A 19316-nucleotide genomic window follows, 5' to 3' on the forward strand; every position below is an offset into this window, starting at 1 on the left:
TTAAATTTCCGAAATCGTTTTAAAAACTATTTCATCTTATTTCTTGTCGGTTCCTGATTCCAAAAACATATAGATATGATATGTTTGGATTAAAAACACGCTCAGAAAGTTAAAACGAAGAGAGGTACAGTAAAGCGTGCTATGAAGCACAGCGCAATCGCTACCGCGCCAAACAGACTCGTCACTTTCACTGCCTTTTGCACTAGCGGCGGACTACGTTCAGTTTCATTCTGTGAGTTCCACAGCTTGACTAAATGTAGTAATTTCGCCTTACGCGACTTGTTATTTCTTATTTTTAGCACAGGTGTAGGAAAAATCATGAACCAAAATGTTTTTTATTTTCTAATTTAACATTTGTTTTACAAATGTGACCATGGTCTTTTAAACAAACAGTGACATTAAACATTGTTATGTTAAAAAAAAAGGAAAAAAGAAAAAAAGCGATTGTGCACAAATCAGAAAATACATTGTACATTTTACCTACAGGCCAAACAAGAAATCCAAGCAAGTTGCACTGATCTAAAAATATATTTGTTGTCAAGAACAGGCGCTTGCATTTGGATGTGGCCAATGATAGTAGGTTTGGTTGTGATCAATCAGAACATGGGCGGACGAGGGGGGTTCTGGGGTTTCCGGAAACCCCCCCAGCCAAAAAATAAAGATATTTTTTTGTGTTTTTTGGGGTTGTTGTTGTTTGGGGTATTAATCAATGACAAAATCTGCTGCCTGAAACTGGTAATGATCATCCTCAGAATGCACCAGATTGCACCATTTTGCATCCTTTTTTTCAAAATTTTCCGGGGGGGCATGCCCCCGGACCTCCCTAGCAAGCTAGGCGCTTCGGCCGTCGGCTCGGCGCTTCGCGCCTTCACACCCATATCTTCACAATATACTTTTGGAAACCCCCCCCATAAAATGAACTGATCCGCCCCTGCAGAATAATGTACAAATAAAAATGTATGTTAGTTTGGTATGATGACATGTAATTCACTTATGCTGAAATATAATATTATACATCATATAATATTAATATGGCTGTTGCTGTGACCATGAACCCCAAGAAAGGTTTAATGTTATGTAAAATCAATATCAAAATCAAGCACCTATTAATCTCGTCTACTAGTATGCGCGTGAAGATTGAGGCCTTCTTACGTTCAACGTTGGCCAATAATAATTTTAACAATGTTGTGTCGTTTTTTATTATGTTTTATTTTGTTGATCAATTGATAAATATGTCTTCCCAACATATTACAAATCAAACAGAAATAAAGTCTTAGACAACTACAATAATTATTGTTGCCGTCAAAACCTTGCAAGGCCTCAACAGAGATATGTATAGCAGTATTGAACTTGCGTCAAGGCCGATGCGCGTAGATTCCGAGAATGTTAACTTTACTTTCGGTTAGATTCTTCGACAGCATGGACACAGCATTCGCAGAGGTGATTGCCGTAGCAGAGGTGAATAAAACTGACCATCGAAAGGAAAATAAGATTCATATTGGTAATATTAATAACATACTTGAACAAGCATGTATCTACCAAAACTGTATGGGAGCACAGAGTTGGAAAGGCGTGGTGAAGCGATCAAATCGAATCGTCCGTCTCAGTGCACTGATCAGTCACCACGATTGACCGTCACTGTCTGTATTTTGTATGTAAGCATAGCTTCCAAACTAGTTAAACCCTGATGTAGTTTACAACAAACAAACAAAATCTCATTCCTGTTCCATTGTTCTTGTAGTATGACTAGTGAAACTGAAAGTAAGTGTTAAAAGCAGAAAAGCCGGACAGAATCAGGTAATTGGGTTGGGAAAGTTTTGCTAAGAAATCCTGTTATTTCCCTGGGTTAATAAGCATCTCTTTGTCCAACTATTTACACAATTTATTTGACTAGTTTGTGGTTTCAATTGAAAGTATTGTTGTATTTATTTCTAGACTACAAGAACTTGCAGTTGCTGATACATTCATTCATCATTGATTGCATTTCATTGTCACAGGACAAAACACTGAATGACACATACAGTCATACTGATTGACGAGCATGGCAAAAGTCTTCTCGTTTTACAGTCTAGGTACTGATAGTTACATGCAAGTTTGAATATTACTTTGAACACTGCCACATTCAGTTCTTCTCATCATTGAATAATTTTGTTTCAGGAAGCAAGCACCACTTTTGTTGTTGATGAAAACCCAATACAGTCAGAAGTGTGTCAAGCTCAAAGTACTATTTCACAAAAGGTGAGAATTTATTCGTTACATTTGCAACATTTATTGTTAAAAATTATTAAACATAAAGGCAGAATTTGTTTGTCTTGTGTTTGTGATGCCTACAACTACACCCGCTTGTGATTTCTCAGTCAAGTTACTGCAGATTTGTGTATATTTCAGTCTCATGTGGTATTTGCCATATTTTTGTGTGAACATGTGTATTTTTCAAGACTTAGATTCTGTGATAACATAAAATACCATAACACATTTGACACCAGTGCATCATATATATTTTTGGATAATTCTCATTACGCATGATTTTTTATTGTGTCACTGTGTGTACATTTACATGTGTTTTTAAATGTCAACAGGTGACAGTTCCACTTCTGGAAGAGGTGTGCAGTGAGATTGCAGAAAATGAATGCCTGTCAGCTGATCTGTGAAGCCATGTTAAAACCTTGGACTGTAAGTGTTTAGGGAAACACTGTATGAATGAATACACGTTTGTTGGAGTAGTGTTTTCGATTTTGCTTATAATGTAAAACAATTTCAAGTTTAAATTTCAAGTTATTCAGTTACGCTGAGAATAAGCTGTCATATATACATGACAAGTATGGCATACGTGTAATTATTGTTGATCATTCGCGTACACATTCCAGACTTGTCAATGTGCAAGTGTTCTTTTTGGATACAATGGTGTGTGTGTTTGCCTTTCTTTTAAAGTTATACGAGGCAGGGAATTATCCCAAGATATGGACTAATAAAAATCTATTAATGTATATATATATATATATATATATATACAGTGGAACACCCCCCCCCCCCCCCCCCAAATTTGAAAATCCCTCCCTTTTATTCTAGTTTTAAGACCTTATTTTGTCAGTTTGTCTGTGCATAACTTCTGTAAATTTGCCTTCATTTTAAGACTGCCTCCTTTTAAAGACCCGCTTTCTCAGATTGTTTGAGGTAATAAAAAGGGGGTTCTATTGTATGTGTGCAAGTGTAAGACTGTGTGGTCTGTTTGACAAGTGCTGTTCTTCGGGACAAACTTCAGGTCATGCCTTGGTCCAAGAGGGAAGTTCCGGAACGCGGCCAAGGAAAAGGCTTACTCAAAGTATTTTGCATTGTACTGCGCAAGCCATGCAAGCATTACAGAGATCACCAAGTCGACTCATGCACCAGCTTCCATTTGCCTCAGGATGTTTGAAAGGCTGGTCGAAGCAACCTATGGGTGCAAACAGGAAGACAAAGCGAATGACCGACCGGTACCAGTGTGTGAGGAGGAGAAGGATGTGATCAGGTATGTTGCTGGGAGTGTGGTGAAGAAACTAAAAAAGAAAGTTTGGGGCCTCAAGAAAGGTGCATACAGATACGAGAAACTGCGCTGTTTAGAAGCACTGAGGTTCAGTGAGCTGTCAGAAAGTGATTGTGGTTCTTCAACTGACATGACAACGGTGCTTAACCGAGGAGGACTGACATTTGTCAAAGACAACATTGTGCAAATGTTCCTTGACATGGAGGACATTTTTCGTCGGACTGTGGGTGTCGCTTGCTCTGCCAAAATGAAAGCTGATGACAAGGACTTTCTGCAACAGTGCCAAACCAATGATACAGTGCCTGTGCTTTTTTATGACACAGTTTATGCATTTGACATTTCTCTGAAAGTGCAAGAAGATGTTTTCGAAAATGCTGTCCTGCTTTTTTTTTTTTAAATCCGAGTCCACCACAAGCTGAGGACAATGATGGACAAAGTGCAGCGCGGGTGCAAAGAGAAGAGCATGTACCAGTGACACTAACATTAACAAGGTGTGAGACGGGCAAAGTTAGCTACCTATGCAGTTGATCATATCATTAGTGCCAGTCCACGGATGCTCCCCCCTTGTTTGTGTGTATACATGTATGTGTGCAGGTTTGCATTTCAGTCTGCATGAGGTGAGCGAGAGTGATTTTTAACTGTTGGTGCTCAGTGATTTACAAGCATGTTTTCTGTTGCTGTGTAAATTCTCCTGTCTTATGTAGAACACAGACACTTTGTAGTAAAACATTTTTGTGCAATAATCTCTCTTGGTGCTGGGTACAAATATTTTAAAAGTTTTCAGGTTCATGTTATTCTCTAGTTTCACTTTTTGTTTTACGCTCGACACGTGTTTGTATCTGTCTGCAACTGTGAGTAAGTGCACCTGAATCCAGCATACGAAAGAGAAAGAGAGAGCTTCAGTATTAGTCTACATAAAAAAAAAATGTTATTGCTTGTATTTTTCTTCCGTTGTATTTTTTATGTCTTAAAAATAATAAAAATTGCTTTGAAAATGTATTGTGTACCGCAGTCAGAAGTAATTTATTACTTTTGAGAGTTTAGTAACGTGATATCAGTTTTCAATTGTTCGTTCACTTATATTGCTTTCAGATTTGTGACCCTCCACCACGAAATGAGTCGCATGTCACCTCGCGCGGTTCTGCGCTAGGCTTGATATAAGTCCGGAGAGTGTATGGTAACAGTGTGAGGGTCACCTTAGTCACAGGCGTATAACTCAAACAGTTTCCGCTCTTTTCTAAAACGGTTTTCACCACTGGATAGAGCATAACAAACTCTTTAGGAAAATGTAAAAATATGAAAATCATGCAAAGGTGACATGCGACTCATTCCGTGGTGGAGGGTCACATTTAACACACAAGAAACAGTAGCACGGTTTTCGTTGCGAAAATGTGCAATGGCAGTGCTACGCGATCGAAGTGTGTATTATGTACACGTGAGGTGTTCTTCCCGAAAAGACCGAAGCGACATGTGACGTCAGTCGTTCAGCCCGCGAGCGGTGGGAGGGGAGGGGGGGGGGGGTTAACATGGTTTGTTTGTTTGTTTGTTTGTTTCAGACCCACACCCATATACACACATTTCACATTTAAACCATTTGTCGGCCCCCTGTCGATATTTATCGACTAAGTTCCGTGTCTTGTATTTACGTGCGTGAGCTGAAGACAAGAGGAATACGTATATGGGTGGATCAGAGAAGGGATTAAGAGGGTGTGTGTGTGTATGTGTGTGTGAGTGAGTATGTCAGTGCGTGTGTGAGTTTGTGTGTGTGTGTGTGTGCGTCTGGTGTGTGTGTGTGTGTGTGTGTGTTCGTGTGTGTGTGTGTTCGTGTGTGTGTGTGTGTGTGTGCGTGTGATTTGTGTGAGGGTGTCTATGTGTGTGTGTGTCTATGTGTGTGTGTGTGTGTGTGTGTGTGTGTGTGTGTGTGTGTGTGTGCAGACTCTTAACGATGGAGAACTTTATGTTGATTTGTCTTGTAATTGCGTGCGTGAGCTGAAGACAGGAGGAATACGTATATGGGTGGATCAGAAAGGGCTTAAGAGGAAACAGTATGTGTGTGTGAGTGGGTATGTGAGTGTGTGTGTGTGCGTGCGTGTGTGCGTGTGTGTGTGTGTGTGTATGTGTGTGTGTGTGTGTGTCAGCGTGCGTTGATGTAAGTGCGTGCGTTCATGCGTGTGTGTGTGTGTGTATATGTGTGTCTGTGTGTGTGTGTGTGTGTGTGTGTGCGTGTGTGTGCGTGTGTGCGCGTGTATGTGCGTGTGTGTGTATATCGGCCTGCATGTGAACGTTGGTATGTGTCTGTGTGTGGCTTTGAATGTAACACTCGAGCTCGGTATCTGTCAGTGTCTGCGTATCTTTACGTGTTTAATAGGGGGGGAGGGAGGGGGGAAAGGGGGGATGGGGGGGGGGGAGGGGACGTGGGCGCGCTTTAGTTTCCAGATTTCCTGACCCTCAACAAAAGAAACGAAACTTGAGTCTGCCCTGGTGGATACACGGATATAGTGAGACAGTTTTCGAAAACACACACACACGCACTCACAAAAAGCCAAGCCAACAAAAGAAATGTGTCACCCTCGAATTTGACACCGAGTCGAGACAGCTGGCGCTACGCTTGACGCAAATGAAAGATTCTCGCCCAGAGAAAGATATAAAAGGCGGAGAAACATAGACCTTGGTGAAAAAACAACAAACAAGTAAACAAACACAATACGATTTGTTAAAAGTCTGCCACAGGCACATCTCTTCCCGTGTAAACGTACATGTAAAGCACCGTGTTTATATGTATACTATGCTATTACAGGCGACTAAGATTAATTTTTGTACTTGAACTTTTCCAACATCATCAATAACACAAAATAAATTCTCGTTCAGATAAAGAAAAAAAGTGGAAGAGCATATACTGACGTTGGGGAAAATCCCACAAACACGCAAAAAAACAACCCAAAATAAGATGTTCTTCGGGCCCCCTCTAGCAAAAAAGCTCCGAATTTGATACTTTCTTCGACACCAAGAAGAAAACATGCTTTTAACATACAAATAAGAATTGTGAGTGTCTGGGTGATTATCGCGGGTGGACGCTTTTCAGGTTTAGAACAGCCTTACAGCCTTCTTCCCTCAATGATGTATTAAGCTGTTTTTACAATGTCTGTTCGCCGCATTATCCTCTGTATTAGAGTGGTTAGAGTGGTTATTTGTACCACGGTAGTGCAAACACAGATGGACAGGCATCGTACAGAGGAAGACCAGCAAGTCCATCCACTACTGTACCTCACATGAAGTCAATCCGTAATAAGGTCGTAAGGTCACCGCAAGGCTGTGCAGGCATCGGTATCGTAGGTCATTAACTTGAAGGATGCTCTTGTCTCGCGCAAAAGCTTCAACAGATCTGTGGTGACGGGCGCAATGGCCTCGTGGTAAAGACGTCGATTTTCGATGTGGAAAGTTCAGGGTTCGAATCCCAGCCCTGGTGACAAGAAGTCAATCTGAAAGTGTTTTGGTTAAGAAGCTACAGATGGTGCTATTCGGATTGTTTTTTTTAAGAGCACTCAGTTCAGCCTCGTTTTACCTTATAAGACGGCCACAGTAATACATTGTTTTATAAATGAACTTGTTTTAATTTTGCAACTATAGAAAGTGTCATGTCAGATACATCTGAGAAAGCATTCAAGCATTGGAGACCTTCAAGTGACCTTGACCTTCGAGTAGTCAATTCTGGACAGCGTATAACTGACATGGTGTCACAACAGGACTCCTATACAACTCAACAGTTGCAACAAGAAACTTATCAAGAAAGACGACTCTGGACGACAATGGAAAATAATTATGATAAAACTATTACCGCGCCGCAAACTCGAAGACATAACCAAAAAAATCTATAAAAAAAATGGGTTCTGGTTTATCTTGACAAAGTCTGGCCGTAATTGCCTAATGCTTCTAATTACGCACGCTTTCCTTCCTCCCACCGATGGTTCCGATTAGATGTCATGCATCAGCTATGGGCTGTGAAATTGTCAGCTCTTGTTGCCTTGTTGTAGAGAGACACTCGCCGGCATTCGGACTACAGACTGCATACTAAAAGCAGTCCAGCTCATGGAGTGAAGTTGAAAGAGATTCAGGGAAAATGTCTTTATTTGGTTTTGTGTCAAATGTGCTTTTACGTCATTCCACCTCTATTTTTTGTGTGGAATATTGAAGCTATTGCTCTCTCTGGGACAGAAAGAATACGGAACAATAGAGACGGGTGCCCAGTATGGTGCACCACGTGCGTGAGGAGGTTATATGAGGACAATTCGTCGACTATTATAATCATAATGACAGGTAAGTGATTAGTTTAAACTAGGTAACGAGAACTATTCAATACTGCCAAGACATCTGCAAAGGAGTTTGGCTTCTCGATGCTTGTTCAAACGTTCAATACTGATCACCGATATCGAAATAGACTTTGGTCAGCGCAATACAAACACTACCAACTGAAACAAGCACCTCGCTGTAACTCGCATTTTGCATGATCCTCTGACTTCGACAATATTCACAACACCCACCTTTATCTGACTTTGTTTTAAAGTTGAGATAAACACGCTCTCTCTCTCTCTCTCTCTCTCTCTCTCTCTCTCTCTCTCTCTCTCTCTCTTCTCTCTCTCTCTCTCTCTCTCTCTCTCTCTCTCTCTCTCTCTCTCTCTCTCTCTCTCTCTCTCTCTCTCTCTCTCTCTCTCTCTCTCTCTCTCCGCCCATTAAACACGGGGACACTCTGTCAGGGCCCAAGGAACTGCTTATCTTGGAAAGTATATCAATGCTTTTTGATTATATTTCACTGGCCTAATTGTTTTGATTGCCGTCCGGTCGAATTTCTGAAACCCCAAGCCTTCAATTGTCATCATGCTCACTGTGTGAAATTGGTTGGAACATCTGATTGCGATTAACAAATGGTGGCATTGCTTTTGCCTTATGTTTTGTGCATGTTTAGTTTCAGTAATTCGATAATTTGGTACGGCTATCGCCTTTTGGGACATAGTGGTCTGGTACTCGCTTTCTAACTGCTGTTAGTGCATGCACTTTCATTTGCATCGTCTGCTGTAGGATACTCGTTAATTGTTTACAGAAAACGGTCATAGAAGTAACTTGACACGAGTAAGCGGGAGATACAACGCATGAACGCAGAAGAACAAGAACAAGAACAAGAATAAGAAGAACAAGAACAAGAACAAGAACAAGAAGAACAAGAAGAGGATTATGATGGCTTACACGAGAAAGACAACACCTTGTATTGGCCATGTCTCCGAAGAGAAACTGCTCTCTGAAGACTCGCTTTAGGGCAATTTGACAACGGTTCGAAATGGTACAGTATGGTACGACTTTGGAGCAGTCCATCAACCAAAGTACGTAATGACCATGTCTCCGAAGAGAAACCGCTCTCTGAAGACTCGCTTTAGGGCAATTGGACAACGTTTCGGAATGGTACAGTACGACTTTGGAGCAGTCCATCAATCAAAGTACGTAATGGCCATGTCTCCGAAGAGAAACCGCTCTCTGAAGACTCGCCTTAGGACAATTGGACAACGTTTCAGAATGGTACAGTACGACCTTGAAGCAGTCCATTAACCAACGTACCTACCTAAATTATTCACACAGCTAGTTCACTGATTGTCGTGCTTTGGGCAAACACCAAGTACAGGACGCGTGTTATGGTATCACACGAACAGATTTATTCTTTTCAAAACATAGACACAAAGAATGGGAAGATTGATATTGTGATTTAGGAAGGGTGGAGAGGGGGGGGGAGGAAAAAGGAAGAAAAGGAAGAACAAGAGCTAGAAGAAGAATGACAAAAACAAGAAGTTGACAGACAAGAACAAGAACAAAATGGAAAACTAGATACGGAAGCACAGACACAAAAGGCAATTAATAAGAATTGCAATATGACGGTTTGCATGGACTCATCCCTTTAAAAACAAACACAGCACAGACGTGTTGTTTTACACGCAAAAAGATGCTTCTTCCTGCTATGATTTGCAAAAAAAAATTATTTCTCTAAATCTTAAAGGATTGCATGACAGCTCAACCAAATTGTCCCTAAAAGGCTCGTTTCTTTAGTCTGTAATTCCGAGATATTCCTTTGCAGAGAAGCAAAGCCAATTCACCTTAGGTACGATGTGTCTGGAAACACCTCCGCGCGGAGTGTTTTTGCCGCCAGGCAAGCATAGATAAAGATGAAAAAAATTCGGCTTGCGCGGCAGCAAGCACTATGTCTCTAGACTGAATTGGAGAACTTGTAAATCGTGATTCTTGTTGAGCGTAACCAAGGATCGCTATAGTCTAGTGGTTAAAACGTCGGCCTTACACTGTGGAACGTTCGGGGTTCGAAACCCAGCTACGCCTCCTGAGTTTAAGAATGGAGATTTTTTCGATCAGTGGAAGTAACCCAACAAAGAGTGCTCTTTCTTTGCCCAATGCACGACAATTAATTGGGCTTTCAAACCTTTTTCTTTTCCAAAGTGAACGCTGTCTTCCTTTATTGTAGCATTATTTGTAACGCAGAATTGTATGGTATAACTTTAGAAGCGACCTTCAGGCCTTATTCTTTGGGTATTATCTCTTTAATATACATGTTCGAGTACGTGAACTTTGTTGTCGCTGCTGAAAAGATTGTATTTGGCTTAATAGCTGAATAGGATTCACGTTCAAGGTCAATAAATCACTAAAAATTCACAATCGTTAATGAGTGCCAGCGCTGTGAAGATCGCTAGTTAAGCCCCATTTACACGTATTCCCTTTTTGTGCACTTACGCCGAACAAGTTTTTTGTTCCACTTCTGAGTGAAATGTAAGCTTCATTGAGTGCTTATACACAAATGCACCGTTCGAATTATCTTTTCCAGCTCTTAGCCGAACAAATTGGTTTTTGTTCTACTTCTTTGTGAAAGGTAGGTTAGATTGAGTGCTTGAGCTTGGTCTCGCTTGCGAAAGGGCCCCATGGCGTCTATGAGCTGAGAACGTAGTTAATTTATGGTTCAAGGAAACACTGATGATTACGGAGGTAACTTGAAACCGGGCTTCGACTTTTCCTGCTGCGCTTTCCGCTGTCATTGTCAGACAGTGTGTCCCCATAGGGTATCGCAGGGCAGCCACCCACAGGCATACAATACAATACAATACAATAAACTTTATTAATCTCTAAAAGAGAAATTGCATTGCTGAGCTTTTGTGTCCGTAATAAAACATACATAAAACATTCAAAAATAAACATTTGTTCTTTGTCATTCATACATTCATAACAATCAAACAATTGCAGCGTGTGTGTGACAGCTACTTGAATGGCTTCAGCTGATTGTTCTTCCTGTGTCTGGCGGGAGGGGTCGAAAAGACCTCAACAAACCCACTCTGGTCACGACAGTTATGTCATGATTATATGGCCACAAGCGGCGACGGCGTCTCTTCTGCTTCCGGTGGTTTAGGGACAAAGGCTTCTCGCGTGCAACTTTTTGTCGTTGTATGGCAAGATCGACCCAGAATGACATAAAAATACAATTGGAATTAAAATAGCTGTGACCCCTGCTCTCCCCCCGAGATTAGAATCTTCCAATACTTGAAGTGAGGGTACCAACCTTCTGAATGACGTCATCACTGTGTGGGTTGCAAAAACCCGATTGACATATATAACTAATTTTTGTCAGCCGTTTTATACGATATATATATATACTAGATGATTACCCGCTTCGCCGGATATCGGCTTCGCCGGGAAGAAGTAGAGCCGAACACCCGGCTTCGCCGGGAAGAAGTAGAGGAATACCCGGCTTCGCCGGGATGAAAGCGTTGTGGACAGTGACCTTCTAAAAATAGTAACGGGAATATCCGGCTTCGCCGGGATGAAAGCGTTGTGGACAGTGACCTTCTAAAAAGAGTAACGGGAATATGGATCGACGCCACACGAAGGAAGGGAGATAAACGCAAAACACTGGAGAAGATAAGGAAGAGTTACTGGGAATGGATCTGAATGCGACACATTTTTTGAAAAAAGAGAAAAAAAAAAGGAAAGAAAAAGGAGAAAAACAACAAGGAAAACTTAGTTTGAATTATCGAACACAATCTGTGTCAATACTGTGTGTGTTCGCGATGCACGGCCAAAGTTCTCGATGGATCTGCTTCAAATTTGGTGTGCATATTCATGTAGACCCCGGACACAACCTGGTCGATGAGAATTTTCAACACGTGCTCTCAGCGCGCAGCGCTGAACCGAGTTTGGTTTTTCTGTTCATCTTCCCAGATCCATTCCCAGTAACTCTTCCTTATCTTCTCCAGTGTTTTGCGTTTATCTCCCTTCCTTCGTGTGGCGTCAATCCATATTCCCGTTACTATTTTTAGAAGGTCACTTTCCACAACGCTTTCATCCCGGCGAAGCCGGATATTCCCGTAACTATTTTTAGAAGGTCACTGTCCACAACGCTTTCATGCCGGCGAGGCCGAGTATTCCTCTACTTCTTCCCGGCGAAGCCGGATACCCCGGCGAAGCCGGGTATTCGGCTCTACTTTTTCCCGGCGAAGCCGGTACACGGCGAAGCGGGTAATCATCTAGTTTCTAATTATTATGCTGACTGTTAGCAAATGATAACAAAACATGTCGAGCCGTTTAGGCGAATGCTGATATCGTTTGAGAGAGAGAGCCGGCGAGACAGAAAAAACAAGTCGCGTAAGGCGAAAATACAACATTTAGTCAAGTAGCTGTCGAACTCACAGAATGAAACTGAACGCAATGCCATTTTTCAGCAAGACCGTATACTCGTAGCATCGTCAGTCCACCGCTCATGGCAAAGGCAGTGAAATTGACAAGAAGAGCGGGGTAGTAGTTGCGCTAAGAAGGATAGCACGCTTTTCTGTACCTCTCTTTGTTTTAACTTTCTGAGCGTGTTTTTAATCCAAACATATCATATCTATATGTTTTTGGAATCAGGAACCGACAAGGAATAAGATGAAAGTGTTTTTAAATTGATTTCGACAATTTAATTTTGATAATAATTTTTATATATTTAATTTTCAGAGCTTGTTTTTAATCCAAATATAACATATTTATATGTTTTTGGAATCAGAAAATGATGGAGAATAAGATGAACGTAAATTTGGATCGTTTTATAAATTTTTATTTTTTTTTACAATTTTCAGATTTTTAATGACCAAAGTCATTAATTAATTTTTAAGCCACCAAGCTGAAATGCAATACCGAAGTCCGGGCTTCGTCGAAGATTACTTGACCAAATTTCAACCAATTTGGTTGAAAAATGAGGGCGTGACAGTGCCGCCTCAACTTTCACGAAAAGCCGGATATGACGTCATCAAAGACATTTATCAAAAAAATGAAAAAAAACGTTCGGGGATTTCATACCCAGGAACTCTCATGTCAAATTTCATAAAGATCGGTCCAGTAGTTTAGTCTGCATCGCTCTACACACACACACACACACACACACACACAGACAGACACACACACGCACATACACCACGACCCTCGTCTCGATTCCACCCTCTACGTTAAAACATTTAGTCAAAACTTGACTAAATGTAAAAAGAGACAGACATACAAACAGCCACAAAGAGGCACAGAGAGCGACAGGCACAGAGGGGGACAGACGGCGGAGAGACAGAGTCAGAGACGAATAGACAGACACCGAGTAGACAGACACCCAAACGTATACAGAGAAAAACAAAGAAAACCGGACGGGGTTAGGGAACACAAACGCAAAAAAGTAACACCCCCCCCCCCCCCCCCCCCCCCACCCGCATTCCCTTCAATTCTAACCACGTCAGCTACTGCGCAGGGAAGACAGAAAATGTTAGACTAATTCCAGATGTTTAGCCCAATTCCAGCTCCCGTGGGCGGAAGCCGGCGTAGTCTTTCGCCACCGGAATGGCTGCGTCGTCCAGTCCAGATTTATTCAGCAATCGCTGACAGTTTTATGCTGCTGTGTGTGTGTGTGTGTGTGTGTGTGTGTGTGTGATAGAGAGAGAGAGAGAGAGAGAGAGAGAGAGAGAGACAGAGACAGACATAGACAGACAGACAGACAGAGAGAGAGAGAGAGAGAGACAGGCAGAGAGAGGGAGAGAGACAGAGACAGAGATAACAGATAGAGAGCAGGAGACAGAGACAGAGAGAGACACACAGAGAGAGAAAAAGAGAGGGAGAGAGAGAAAAGAGACTGAGAGAGCGAGACACAGATAGAGACACAGAGAGACAGAGAGAGATAGAGAGAGAGAACAGCATTTTGGGAACAAGCGAGGGATCTGCCACAAGCAATTTCATTTGTGCAGTGTGCGGCCACAGACATCTGTTTCTGGGCGCGACGTTTTCCTGTTTTCTGCTGGTATAAAGGCTGCTTGCTTCGATCTGTGATTTAATTTTCCACGCAGTGTCCGGTATGAACGCTGTTCAGTGCAGTGCAGTGCGGCTGTGAAATGGCTGTACCTTCTGTTTTGATTATATTAAGTGCTAGTTTATTGTTTGTGGTGTCATTTGTTCTACTGCCAAGAGAGAGACTAGTTTTAAAGATGTACCAAGGTGAGTAAAAAATATTGTCATCATTTTCACGAGTTTTCATTCACAAACACCTGGTAAATAAATCTCATGTTCCCCATGCAATAACTCGAGGTGGTGAATGGGTTTGAGCTTTCTGATGTGAAACGTGGATTGTCAAAGTAAAAGCCAATCAGGCTGATTGTTTGATGTGTGGAACCATCGCGGCTTTGGATTTGTGTTTCCGAGGACAACGATTGTAAGCATTCACTCTCAAAGACCCAATCAATGTTGATAATTACCGCGGCGACTCATGGTCAATTTGCAACTTATCTCTGTAATCGCAATATCCACAACGAAAAGTCATAAACACTTAAAAGAAAAGAAATATGCTCAACACTTACTGAATTCACAGGTATGATCGCAGCTCTGTACATTTTCAGACTGGAAGAAAAGCGTCAACAAGAAAATTTGCTGATTCAAATCAGCAGGTTCCCAGACGTTCCTTCATGTAATTTTTAGGTGAATACACCAGTTAACAGTTCCGCGGCCATTTTAGATCTCGCACATGCGCACTTCTTTTATCGCGAGCAGATTCGACTTATTTCCTTTTCCGGGTGATGCGCATATCGTTTTTCGGCATGTTTACGTCTTTTTATATTTAGTCAAGTTTTGACTAAATATTTTAACATCGAGGGGGAATCGAAACGAGGGTCGTGGTGTATGTGCGTATGTGTGTGCGTGCGTGCGTGCGTGTGTGTGTGTGTGTGTGTAGAGCGATTCAGACTAAACTACTGGACCGATCTTTATGAAATTTGACATGAGAGTTCCTGGGTATGAAATCCCCGAACGTTTTTTTCATTTTTTTGATAAATGTCTTTGATGACGTCATATCCGGCTTTTCGTGAAAGTTGAGGCGGCACTGTCACGCCCTCATTTTTCAACCAAATTGGTTGAAATTTTGGTCAAGTACTCTTCAACGAAGCCCGGGGTTCGGTATTGCATTTCAGCTTGGTGGCTTAAAAATTAATTAATGACTTTGGTCATTAAAAATCTGAAAATTGTAAAAAAAAATAAAAATTTATAAAACGATCCAAATTTACGTTTATCTTATTCTCCATTATTTGCTGATTCCAAAAACATATAAATATGTTATATTCGGATTAAAAACAAGCTCTGAAAATTAAATATATAAAAATTATTATCAAATTTTTTTTTTCGAAATCAATTTAAAAACACTTTCATCTTATTCCTTGTCGGTTCCTGATTCCAAAAATATATAGATATGATATGTTTGGATTAAAAACACGCTCAGAAAGTTAAAACAAAGAGAGGTACAGAAAATCGTGCTATCCTTCTCAGCGCAACGAATACCCCGCTCTTCTTGTCAATTCCACGTGTTCTGTGAGTTCGACAGCTACTTGACTAAATATTGTATTTTCGCCTTACGCGACTTGTTATATTTAGTCAAGTTTTGACTAAATATTTTAACATCGAGGGGGAATCGAAACGAGGGTCGTGGTGTATGTGCGTGTGTGTGTGCGTGCGTGCGTGTGTGCGTGTGTGTGTGTGTGTGTGTAGAGCGATTCAGACTAAACTACTGGACCGATCTTTATGAAATTTGACATGAGAGTTCCTGGGTATGAAATCCCCGAACGTTTTTTTCATTTTTTTGATAAATGTCTTTGATGACGTCATATCCGGCTTTTCGTGAAAGTTGAGGCGGCACTGTCACGCCCTCATTTTTCAACCAAATTGGTTCAAATTTTGGTCAAGTAATCTTCGACAAAGCCCGGGGTTCGGTATTGCATTTCAGCTTGCTGGCTTAAAAATTAATTAATGACTTTGGTCATTAAAAATCTGAAAATTGTAAAAAAAAAATAAAAATTTATAAAACGATCCAAATTTACGTTCATCTTATTCTCCATCATTTGCTGATTCCAAAAACATATAAATATGTTATTGTCGGATTAAAAACAAGCTCTGAAAATTAAATATATAAAAATTATTATCAAAATTAAAATGTCCAAATCAATTTAAAAACACTTTCATCGTATTCCTTGTCGGTTCCTGATTCCAAAAACATATAGATATGATATGTTTGGATTAAAAACACGCTCAGAAAGTTAAAACAAAGAGAGGTACAGAAAAGCGTGCTATCCTTCTTAGCGCAACTACTACCCCGCTCTTCTTGTCAATTTCACTGCCTTTGCCATGAGCGGTGGACTGACGATGCTACGAGTATACGGTCTTGCTGAAAAATGGCAGCTACTTGACTAAATATTGTATTTTCGCCTTACGCGACTTGTTCCTTTTCCGGTTGATTTCACCGCATGCGCAGATCGTGTTATTCGCCCACGTTTCTACGCAAGGGACACTACTCCGGCGCACTACTCCACCCGTTGAAAGGGGGAAACATTGTCTTCAGTACAAGTAGTCTTTATGAATAAACAATTAACAAGAAGGACGTTGTAAATTCATTCAATGCAGATAAAATAAGAAATATGTTTGACGAACTTGTTCTGTTCTTATTCACATGACAAAATATGTGAAGATCGAGAGATGTTATTAAAAAACCGTGTTCCAGGCAACTCGCAAACAGATAACCGCTGTGTATTCACCACAACCCAACGCAAAGGAAACATGACACACTACTATTTGGCATACCTTTTTGCATTCATTGAACTTTCCCCAATAAATTCGGCTCACATCGGTCGTACTAAAAGTTTGTCAAAACACGACACACAGGCGATAACAAATGCCTACCTGAACTTGTGGTTCGCAACCACACACTATCGACCGTCGAGGCACGTAATGAATTTTGCAATCTTCCGACCACCATTTTTTAAGTCGGTCACTCCCATTACTGCAACCAATAACACAGCATGTTGACGCCATCGCTAATTCGGATGTAACGTGAGGTTTTTGTTATAACGTAGAGGAAAACACACCGTCCCGTTCAATTGCTTCCATCACGTTGAGCAGACGATGCAGCGGTTGCTCGTCGAAATTTCTCGTCCAACCAGAATCGCTTTGGGTATCACGTGAGTTTTCCTTCTTTGTACCATGTAAGTGCCGAAACTGTTAACTGGTGTATGGTCAAAGTGGTTTCTTCAAAAAACAGTCATGGCAGGGTGTTTGTGTGTGACACTTGTCCGAGTGCTAGCGTGAAATAGTGAAATTGTTAAATAACGCAAGTTATTTGAAGGAAAAAATCTTGTTTTGTTCCCGATCAATATTATGCAAGCGAGGGTTTTGTTTATGGTAAATATGTTCTGAAATGGACTACATGTATATATATATATATATATATTATGCACACACTCAGTCATCTTGCACAACAATGCAACACATGTATAGGGTTAATGGAATGACATGTATTTGTCAACAACGAATCATGGGATAGAAAACTACAAAATGTGAAAGAAAGTACATTTAAACAATAAATGTAATACTGATTGTTAAACAAATGTAACATCGTTAATTGAACACCATTGTGATAATAGCACCAGTAACAAGATATTGGCAAGTGCAATGATGGTTGTATTGTAATTACATTTATTTGTCAACAACAAATCAGGAGATAGAAAATTCAAAACGGGAAAGAAAATGTTTATGTTAACAAAATTCTGAAATCAATTTTAAGTAAGATATTGCCGTCAACATGGAAAAATTGCGCGAGTGTCAATTGGTACAGTAAAACTAAACGTTTCATTGGACATTAGCGCAATTTTTTTCATGCCGACGACGATATGTAGATTGTTTTATGTCACACCCACAGCTTAAAAATAGTTTGGTTTGATCGAGAAATGTTTGAGTTATGAAAATAATTATATTTATTTGTCAACAACAAATGACGAGATAGAAAAATTAAAAATGGGAAAGAAAATGTGTTATGTTAACAAAATCCTGAAATCAATCTTAAATAAAATATTGTCGTCAACATGGGAAAATTGCGTTAGTGTCAATTGGTACAGTAAAGGTAAACAACATTTCACTTGACATTAGTGTCAATTGGTACAGTAAAGGTAAACAACATTTCACTTGACATTAGTGTCAATTGGTACAGTAAAGGTAAACAACATTTCACTTGACATTAGTGTCAATTGGTACAGTAAAGGTAAACAACATTTCACTTGACATTAGCGCAATTTTGCCATGGCGACGACGATATGTACATTGTTTTATGTCACACTCACAGCTTAAAAATAGTTTGGATTGACCAAGAAATGTTTGAGTTATGAAATAATTATATTTATTTGTCAACAACAAATGACGAGATAGAAAAATAAAAAATGGGAAAGAAAATATGTTATGTTACACAGCTTAAAAATAGTTTGGATTGATCGAGAAATGTTTGAGTTAGGAAAATAGCAACTGCTTGGATTGTAAAAAGAAGTCTAGAAAATGGAGTTTTGGTGCATTAGTGAAAAACATAATTGGCATAATTATACATTGTTAATGTTAATTGAACATGATTCAGATATCATCAGCAACATGATTCAGATATCATCAGCAGCAAGTTATTGGCAAGTGAAACTGTAAACAAATGTTAAAGACAGTGGGTTTGAGAAACAGTAAAATATAGTTTGTACATGTAGTAAGAACACCTAAAACTTATCTCGGAAACACACAAAAAACTGCGTTGCGATCAAAAATATTGCGTGGCCCACATGGGGGTCGAACCCACGATCTCCGCGTTATCAGCGCGGCGCTCTAACCAGAGATATGTATGCTCTAACCAACTGAGCTAATGGGCCAAGGGAAAGAACCGTTGTGTGCCCTATCGCATGGCGTTGAAGCGAGTTACTTCCCTTACACCTTCAATGCTTTCAAGTGCACCACTGGTTTGCGATTGATGTCGCTCTAGAACTGTTTTTTTATCATATTTTTAGTGTGTGAGATCTGAGATAGTTTTTATTTTTATTATTATAACCTATTATAGTGTGATTTTTCATCATGCTGTAACAGTTTCAAGAAAGAATGAAAAAAAATTGAAATACATTGCTGCAAACAACTAAGTTTGCCGAAAATTAGTTCCGGAATGTCACCGTTCACACAGGCAAATGTCTCCGCATAACCCAGACCTCTGGGTCTGGGAACAAGCTACGTTTGACGTCACATACAAGTTTGACGTGTTATCTCGTGCTACTGTGACGATGCTTTGTGGCCCGGAGTTGGATTCTAAAAAATCGTCTCCCTGTGGGTTATTGTGCATTTTGTTGCACAACCAAAATGATGACAAAAACGATGTTTGGTGGCTTGTTGTCAGACCAGCATTTTGTTGTTGGTCCTCGGG

General features: G+C 40.4%; 1 long non-coding RNA gene and 1 other non-coding gene across 2 annotated transcripts; one reads left to right on the forward strand and one right to left on the reverse strand.

The window, feature by feature from the left end:
• Positions 1-981: 981 nt before the first annotated feature.
• On the forward strand, positions 982-2697 carry LOC138983330 (uncharacterized). Its single transcript, XR_011461084.1, has 3 exons — positions 982-1458; positions 2158-2238; positions 2580-2697. It is a non-coding gene; the product is annotated as an uncharacterized lncRNA (long non-coding RNA).
• Positions 2698-18682: 15985 nt separating this feature from the next.
• Positions 18683-18777, reverse strand: Trnai-gau (transfer RNA isoleucine (anticodon GAU)). The gene has a single exon. It is a non-coding gene; the product is annotated as a tRNA-Ile (tRNA).
• Between the last annotated feature and the right edge of the window lie 539 nt (positions 18778-19316).

Source organism: Littorina saxatilis, linkage group LG12 (assembly GCF_037325665.1).
Source record: "Littorina saxatilis isolate snail1 linkage group LG12, US_GU_Lsax_2.0, whole genome shotgun sequence".
NCBI classification, from domain to species: Eukaryota; Metazoa; Mollusca; class Gastropoda; order Littorinimorpha; family Littorinidae; genus Littorina; species Littorina saxatilis.